Genomic DNA, 9,178 nt, shown 5'->3' with positions numbered 1-9,178 from the left:
GACTGATGTCGGAGTCTCTTCACTGAGGTCATAATTGTTCTCCACTGGAAGTGTAGGGCTTCCCTAAAGGCAGCACGAATTCCATTTTCTTGCCTTTCTAATGACCAGTTTTCAGGTTTACTTGGTCGTACCTGACTCATAGCTCAGTTGAAAACAAAAAGATCACCAGTGAAATATGTGTCCACTTTCTTGGATTTTTAGGTTTCATTTTCCTGGGAAAGCTGATTATTTGCCCTGTTTCTCTTTTCCTCAGAACCCGCACCTTTATAAACACAGACACACACACACACACACACACACACACACACACACACACACACACACACACACCAGCTATTTCCTTATTAAGTTAACCAAAAAAAAATTATTTGGCTCCAATTTAAATTCCAATATTTCTCCCTAAATCGTCTGTGGCCGTCATTGCAAATGGAACACTGCCATCTTGTGAGCTGGCACAGAATACCCGGAGGTTGGTATGTGTTCCTATTACCAGTGATAGTAGGGGATTTTCCCTCTTGACATTCTCCCTCCACTGTGCCAAGCCACCCTCATTCTGTCAGCCACTGGCTCCTAGACATTGAAGAAAAATGTGAAACCTTCTCCCAAGGAACCAGGCAGTAAAGCACAACTGACCAGAGCTTGATCCCTACCCTTCACCCAGAGCTCTCTCTGTCAGTATTCTAATAATAAACTATATTATGTCTTCGTTAGAATCAAAGTCCTTATTCTCATCAATTTCCTAAAGTCAGTTACTCTCAGCATCGTGAACAGCCGTCTGAGCTCCAATGGACAGTTAAAAATGAAGACACGAACGTTTGAGACGGAGCTATGGGGATGTGGGATGTGACGGATAGGAGGGAGAACAGGAAAGGTGGGAGGTCACACCAATCAGAATGCACTTTAGCACGTGTGAACTTGTCAAAGAACAAATTAAATAGAAATAGATCTCTCTTTCCTGTTTTATAAATGTTTTCTGGAGCACTGTAAACTGCATCTGGGTGTGATGGGATGCTTGCTAAGTGTTTACACAGAGAGTAAGGTCTTTTCACAACTGCGGTAGGCCACCATTCCCTAATGCATTTATTTACGTGTCCCCCCAGCCTTCCTCCTGCAATGTTCTTATGATACAGACTCTTGCTATGGAGCCCAGAGTGGCCTCAAACTTAGTATCTTCCTGTCTTCACCCTCAGAATGCTCTGATTAAAGATATTCACTAGCATGCTTGGATCAATATATTTGCAATTATTTTTGAGTAAGACTTCTTTCTATAATGATGGAGATGAGCAGCTAAGATTCCATTTCAAGAGAGCTGACGTGCACAGCTTTGGTTAGGCCTCTTGAAGAAATGTTCAATTTTTAAGAAAATGAAGTTATGTATTTTCTTGTCATTAAATTTTTGTCTGAATAAAATATCTTAAATGCATTGCCATATTATTGCATAGAGGAATACTCTATTTTTTCCTTCAATGACTGATTGATATTCTAAAACAGGGGTATGTCATAATGTAGTCATTGACGGTTTCTGACTCCACGTATTGAATGCTTCCATTTCTCTCTCAATATGGTGTTTCCTGAGAAGTTTTAGCAGATAATTTGTGGAATTACTTTATATTTTCTATTTATAATTTTAAAACTATTAAATGATTTTTGCATCATTTAAATAAGCATTCTAGATACTTTTGAGAGGGATTTGCTCTCCTGATAAAGGGAAAACAATGAAACCTGTGTTTATCCCCCCAAGTCTTCCTCCAGAAATTACGTCTGGTGCCTGCAGGCACATTGCCGTTTTGTAATCATGTGGCACTGAATATTCTCCTGAGAAGGGGCTCGCAATAAAGCCTTCGGCTTTGGTTGTGATGTGATGTAGTTGACCCTCTGCATCTGACTTTCCTGTGTCTGCTTTGTGAAATGATAAACGGTCTTTCCCCCTAAATACATTTTACAAGGCTTTTCTGTTGCCTCTAAGGGACAATTCTGATATCCATGCATTTTAACTGTAGAGGAAGAGTGGAGTTTCCAGGGCCATTTTTTTTATTGGAATGATTCCTATGATAGTGAAATAGTTTCATGCTAGCAATTTAGTTTGAAATAATGCATTTAGTTACTGAAAGACAGCACTTGTATTGGCGGGGGGGGGTGGGGGGTACTACGTACAGTTTGAAGAATGGCGTGAGAGGCTTGGGGAGAGAGGGTAAAGTACTTTTTGTCATATATTCTCCACCGTGATCCAGAAGGCATGTGTGACTGTATGCAGTTTGTTCGACTTCTAGACTGGATACCTCAGAGAAACCACCAGATCCTAGAACACGATAGCAACTGCACTCATCTGAGTCTTCCCACCCCCTCCCTTGATGTAAGAAGCCCTCAACACCTGCTCCAGCTGCTGCTCATTCAATAGCATTGAGGAAACGAGACCCAGGTCTCTGCGTCCCTTTTTCTTTGAAACACATATCTTGTTGGTATGTTGGTTTTTATAACAGCCTAGAGTTGCAAGACCCAGAACAGCAGGGCATTCCATGTAAGTTAATATAAATGACATAAAGTTTCTGTTTTCATAGGAGTAGCCCCCTGGCTACTGTGCTTACTTTAGTATTCTATCACCTTGACGTAGAACGCGAGGCTTTATTTCTGCATCGGTCTTAGATAAGTTACCTGTACTTCGTGTTTGCAAGATACGTACTTCTTGCATCTTATGTCCCATCGACACTCACATTTCAGTTTGATTCAGCTCAGTACCATTGAATTCTTTTTCTTTCAATGAAAAGAATTCAAATTTTTTAGGAATGCTTTTCTTTTAAAAATATATTTTATTTATTTGCATTTCATTCATTGCCCCTCTTCATAGTTCCTTATACCATGCCTCTTCCCACTTTCCTCTGAGAGGGTGCTCCCCCTACCAGACCTCCCTCTTCCCTGGGGCCTCCAGTCTCTTGAGGATTAAGTACATGTTCTCCCACTGAGGCCAGACCAGGTAGACCTCTGCTCTGTATATATGCCAGGGGCCTTGGACCAGCATGCATGCTCTTGGTTGGTGGCTCAGTCTCTGGGAGCTCCCTGGGGTCCAGGTTAGTTGAGATTGCTGGTCTTCCTATGGGGTTGCCCTCCCCTTTAGCTTCTTCAATCCTTCCCCTAATTCAACCCACTTCAGTCCAATGGTTGAGTGTAAGTATCTTTTTCTGTTTGTTGGCTGCTGGTAGGGCCTCTCAGAGGACAGCCATGCTAGGCTCCTGTCTGTAAGAACATCATAGCAGCAGTAATAGTGTCAGGTCTTGGTGCTACCCCCAGCCACATGAGATGGATCCCAAGTTGGGCTGGTTATTGGGCCACCTGTCCTTTAGTCTCTTCTCCATTTTTTACCCTGCTGTTCTTTTAGACAGGAAGAATTCTGGGTCAGAAACCCAGTCCCTCCACTTGGGGCCATGTCTATTTATTGGAGGTGAACTCTTTAAGTTCCCTTTCCCCAGAGTTGGGCATTTTGAATAATGTTATCCCCTTTGAGTCCTGAGAGTCTCTCACCTCCTGGGTCTCTGGTACTTTCTAGAGGTCCCCCCACCTCCCACCCCCTGAGGCGGCTTATTTTCATTCATTCTCCTGTCCCTCTGGGCTTCTCTTCTGTCCTCCCCATACCAGATCCTGTTCCCCCTTTTCCCTCTGCACCCCCCTCTCCACCCAGTTCTCTCCCTCCCTCTGCCTCCTGTGATTATTTTCTTCCTCCTTCTAAGTGAGATTGAAGCCTCCTCTCTAGGACCTTTCTGCTTGTTAAGCTTGCACGGTCTGTGGGTAGTATCCTAAGTACTATGTACTTTTTGTCTAATATCCACTTATCAGTGAGTATATACCATGCATGTCCTTTTGGCTCTGAGTCACCTTACTCAGGATGATATTTTCTAGTTCCATCCATTTGCCTGCAAAATTCATGATTTCCTTGTTTTTAATGGCCGAATAGTCTCCCATTGTGTAAATGAACCACATTTTCTGTATCCATTCTTTGGTTGAGGGACATCCAGGTTGTTCCCAGCTTCTGGCTATTACAAACAAGGCCACTATGAACATAGTGGAGCATGTGTCCTTGCAGTGTTATCAGCTGAAGGAGGTCTCTGGTGGAATTTTTAGGATCACTTTTGTATAGTATCATATCATCTTCAGATAGTGATACCTTGACTTCTTCTTTTTCAATTTGTATCCCCTTGATATCCTTTGGTTGTCTAACTGCTCTAGCTAGAACTTAAAATATTATATTGAATAGGAAGGGAGAGAGTGGGCAACTTTGCCTTATGCCAGATTTTAGTGGGATTGCTTCTAGTCTCTCTCCATTTAATTTGATATTGGCTGTTGGTTTATTGTATATTGTTTTTATTTTGTTTAGTATGTGCCATGAATTCCTGATCTCTCCAAGACTTTTAACCTGAAGGGGTGTTATACTTTGTTGAAGGGTTTTTCATCATCTAATGAGATGATCATGTGTCTTTTTCACTTGAGTTTGTTTATATAGTGTATTATATTGATGGACTTTCATATATTGAACCATCCCTGCATCCCTAGGGTGAAGCCTACTTAATTTTGGTGAATGATGGTTTTGATGTGTTCTTGGATTTAGTTTTTGAGAATTTTTTTTCATTTTCCTTTTTCTTTCTTTTTTATTGGATATTTTCTTTACATTTCAAATGGTGTCCCTTTTCCTGGTTTCCCCTCTGGAAACTCCCCACCCCATCCCCTGATCACCTGCCTCCATGAAGGTGCTCCCCTACCTACCAACCCACTCACTTCCTCCTCCCCACCCTGGCATTCTCCTACACTGGGGCATCTAGCCTTCGCAGGACCAAAGGTGTCTCCTTCCATTGATGCCCGATGAGGCCATCTTCTGCTACACATGCAGCTGGAGCCATGGGTCACTCCATGTGTACTCTTTGGATGGCGGTGTAGTCCCTGGGAGCTCTGGGTTGTCTGGTTGGTTGATATTGTTGCTCTTGCTATGGGGTTGAAAATCCCTCAGTTACCCCAGTCCTCTCTCTAACTCCTCCATTGGGGACTTTGTTCTCAGTCCAATGGTTGGCTGTGAGCATTCCCCTCAGTACTTGTCAGGTTCTGGCAGAGCCTATCAGGAGACAGCTATATCAGTCTCCTGTCAGCATGCAACTCTTGGCATCCCCAATAGTGACTGGGTTTGGTGACTGCATGTGGAATGGATCCTCATGTGTGGCAGTCTCTGGATGGCCTTACCTTTAGTCTCTGCTCCACACTTTGTCTCCATATTCCCTCCTATGAGTATTTTGTTCCCTTTTCTAAGAAGGACTGAAGTATCCTTCCTTTTGTCTTCCTTCTTCTTGAGTTTCATGTGGTCTGTAAATTGTACTTTGGGTATTCCGAGTTTTTGGGCTAATATCCACTTATCAGTGAGTGCATATCATATGTATTCTTTTGTGATTGAGTAACCTCACTCAGGATGGTATTTTCTAATCCATTTCCCTAAGAATTTCATGAAGTCATTGTTTTTAATAGCTGAGCAAAATTGGTATGAAGTTTTTCTTTGTTGGGTCTTTGTGTGGTTTTGGTATCAGAGTAACTGTGGTTTCAAAGAATGAATTAGTTACTACTCTTTCTGTTTCTATTTTATGAAATTGTTCGAGGAGTATTGGTGTTAGCTCTTTGAAGGTCTAATAGCTTTTTTTTTTTTTGGTTGGGAGATTTTTTAATGATAATTTCTATTTCCTTAGGGGTTATAGTACTGTTTAGATAGTTTACCTGATTTTGATTTATCTTTGATACCTGGTATCTGTCTAGAAAATCATGTATCTCGTCTAGATTTTCCAGTTTTGTTAAGTATAGGCTTTTGTAGTAGGTTCTGATGATTTTTTTTAATTTCCTCAGTTTCTGTTGTTATGTCTCCCTTTTCATTTCTGATCCTGTTAATTTGAATACTGTCTCTGTGCCCTTTAGTTAGTTTGGCTAAGAGTTTATCTATCTTGTTGATTTTTGCAAAGAACCAGCTCTTGGTTTTGTTGATTGTTTTTTATCATACTCTTTGCTTCTAACTAGTTGATTTCACCCGAGAGTTTGACTATTTCCTGTAGTCCACTCCTCTAGATGTGTTTGCTTCTTTCTGTTCTAGAGCTTTCAAGTGTTCTGTTAAGTTGTTTGTATAGGATCATTCCAATTTCTTTATGAAAGCACTAATGCTATGAATTTTCCTCTTAACATTGCTTTCATTGTGTCCCATAAGTTGGGGTATGATGTGACTTCATTATCATTGAATTCTATAAAGTCTTTGATTTCTTTATTTATTTCTTCCACAATCAAGTTATCATTGCACAGAGAATTGTTCATGAGTGTGTGGGCTTTTGGCTGTTTTTGTTGTTACTGAAATCCAGCCTTAGTCCATGGTGATCTGATAGAATGCATGGGATTATGTCGATCTTCTTGTATCTGTTGTGGCCTGTTTTGTGTCTGATTATATGGTCAGTTTTGGAGAAGGTTCCATGCAGTGCAGAGATATATTCTCTTGTTTTGGTGAGAAATGTTCTGTACATGTCTGTTAAATCCATCAGTTTCATAACTTCGGTCAGTTTCACAGTGTCTCTGTTTAAGTTTCTGTTTCAATGTCCCATCCATTGGTGAGAATGGGGTCTTTTCTTGGTGTGGTTATGCTCCTTGTGTTGAGTGTTTCCTTTCAGTATTCTCTGTAGGGCTGAATTAGTAGAAAAATATTGTTCAAATTTGGTTTTGTCATGGAATATCTTGGTTTCTCTATCTACAGTTGTTGAGGGTTTTGCTGCATATAGTAGCCTAGGCTGGCATTTGTGTTCTCTTAGGATCTGGATGGTATCTGCCTAAAATCTGGCTTTTAAAAGTCTCTGCTGAAAGGTCTTGTGTAATTCTGATAGGTCTGCCCTTATCCCCCTTACAGCTTTCAATGTTCTTTTGAAAGACCCCCGGAACGGGGAGACCCTCACTCAAGTCTTGGGATGATGCGACCCCCCAAGAACTCACGTGAGGCCGCCCTTGCTGTAATAAACATGAGATTTATTGATAGGAACCAGTGCACTGGGGTTGGGACTCATATCCCACGCAGGGGCAGTGGAGTTCGACCCCAAGAGGCTGGGAGAAAGGGTATTTAAAGGGAGAAACCATAACCCAAGGGGGCAGGGGTGGTGTCATTGGAAAATCACAAGAATACCAGTGAAAAATCACAAGGAGAAACTCCCTGTTTCTCAAGATTGTTCTCTAAGATTTTAATCTAACTTTATGGTCAGCTACTACAGGTAGAGGGCAGGGTCTGGAATTTGAGGTATTTAGGGCTTTTTTAAACTTCTGACTTCTTAGCTGCATTTTTTTATTCTTTCACTTTCTTTGTTCTGTGCATTTAGTGTTTTGATTATTATGTGACTAGAGGATTTTCTTTTCTTGTCCACTCCATTTGATGTTCTGTGTGCTTCTTGTACATGTATGGCCATCTCTTTCTTTAGGTTAGGGAAGTTTTCTTCTATAATTTTATTGAAGATGTTTTCTGGCATTTTGAGCTGGGATTTGTCACCATCTTCTATTCCTATTATTATTATGTTTGATCTTTTCATTGTGTCCTAAATTTTCTGGGCATTATGGGTTAGGAACTTTCCATACTTTGTTTCTACCTCACCCCCACCACCCATGTGTCAATATCTTCTATGGTATCTTCTGCACCTGGGATTCTCTCTTCTATCTCTTGTATTCTGTTGGTGATGTTTTCATCTATAACTCCTGATCTCTTTCTTAAGTTGTCCATATCCAGGGTTACCTCTCTTTGTGTTTTCTATTTCCATTCTTAGGTCTTAGACCATTTTGTTCAATTCCTTCACCTGCTTGATTTTATTTTCCTATAAGGGACTTATTTGCTTCTTTTTAAAGGGCCTGTTTCCCTGTGTTTTACTGTATTTCTTTATGGGACTTATTTATATCTCCCTTAAAGTCCTCCATCATTTCATAAGATGGGATTTTAGGTCGTTACCTTGCTTTTCAGGCATGTTAGGGTACCTAGGTCTTGCTGTGGTGGGAGAACTGGGTTCTGATGGTGCTAAATTGCATTGGGTTCTGTCACATATGATCTTTCTCTTGTCTCTGTCCTTCTGGTTATCTTTGGTGTTAACTGGCCTGGGTGTCGATGCCCGCACCGATATGGCACCGAGAATCGGGCCTAAGCCTGTGGGATTAAAGAACACACACACACACACACACACACACACACACACACACACACACACACACACACACGGGTTAAGCAAGAAAAGGAAGGGGCTCCTATAGCTTTATTCACCGAATATATACCTAAAGTTGACCAGGTGGAAAAAATCTGGGAAGCACAGTGGGAAACTCCGGCTCAAGACTTCAGTAACAAAAGACCAACTACATGCCCTGAGATAACTAGGGAGAAATCCAGGAAGACCAGCCTAAATCTCAAAAACAAAAGACTGGGAACTGGGAAGACAGGAACGAAGTGACCATCGCCCAGGTCACATGCATCAGCTTCCACATACATCAGCAGGGCTCAGCAGGGGTCAAACCCTGCAAGGGACCCAGAAGGGTCTGACAAGGTGGGTGAAACACTGCAGGGGACCCAGGAGGCTCTGACACCTGGGTGTCTCTCACTGAAGCTGGCTTCCTTAGAGACAGGGAGTGCTATCTCTGGTTAAGGTGAGCTTCCTGTGTCTCTGGTTAGAGCAGGCCTCTTCTGCCCCTAGTTACTGTGGACCTCCTGAAAGGCATTCAGGCTGTAGGGTGTGGGAGTGTATCAGGCCAGATGGTCTGGCCTGGGTGGAGAAGTGGAGCAGAAGGAAGGTAGACCTGGGTAGGGCAGGTAGGTCCTCTGTCATCTGGGCTCTATGGGTGTCCCATTTTTTGGGTATTTGGGCAAGATTCTCACCTGTGTCCTTGGTTACTGTGGACTTCCTGGAAGACTCAAAGGCTATAGGGTGTGGGAGGTTATCTGTCTGTTGATCTCTAGAAATGTTTTAATTAACAAAATTACATTACATTTCCCCTCTTCTTTTCTCCATCCATTCTTCTCAGGTACTGTCCCTATAAGCCCATATTTCCTTCCCCACTCTCAAGTTGATAGGCTCTTTTTCTTTATTAGCACGATTTCACATTAACATACGTGTGTGTGTGTGTGTGTGTGTGTGTGTGTGTACAAGTTTATAAACACAAC

The 9,178-nt window shown here is 41.9% G+C and overlaps 1 long non-coding RNA gene across 1 annotated transcript in view; it reads left to right on the top strand.

Moving 5' to 3' along the window:
- Positions 1-2,382: 2,382 nt before the first annotated feature.
- Positions 2,383-9,178, top strand: part of LOC148000943 (uncharacterized) — a 30,551-nt gene continuing 23,755 nt past the window's right edge. The window contains exon 1 of the long non-coding RNA XR_015638781.1: positions 2,383-2,518. This is a non-coding gene — a long non-coding RNA (uncharacterized LOC148000943). The remainder of the gene's footprint in view (positions 2,519-9,178) is intronic.

The sequence above is a fragment of the Rattus norvegicus genome, chromosome 15, assembly GCF_021556685.1.
Source record: "Rattus norvegicus strain SHRSP/BbbUtx chromosome 15, alternate assembly SHRSP_T2T, whole genome shotgun sequence".
Classification (NCBI taxonomy): Eukaryota; Metazoa; Chordata; class Mammalia; order Rodentia; family Muridae; genus Rattus; species Rattus norvegicus.
The sequence above is the reverse complement of the archived record's forward strand: the minus strand, read 5'-3'. Positions and strand labels throughout refer to the sequence as shown.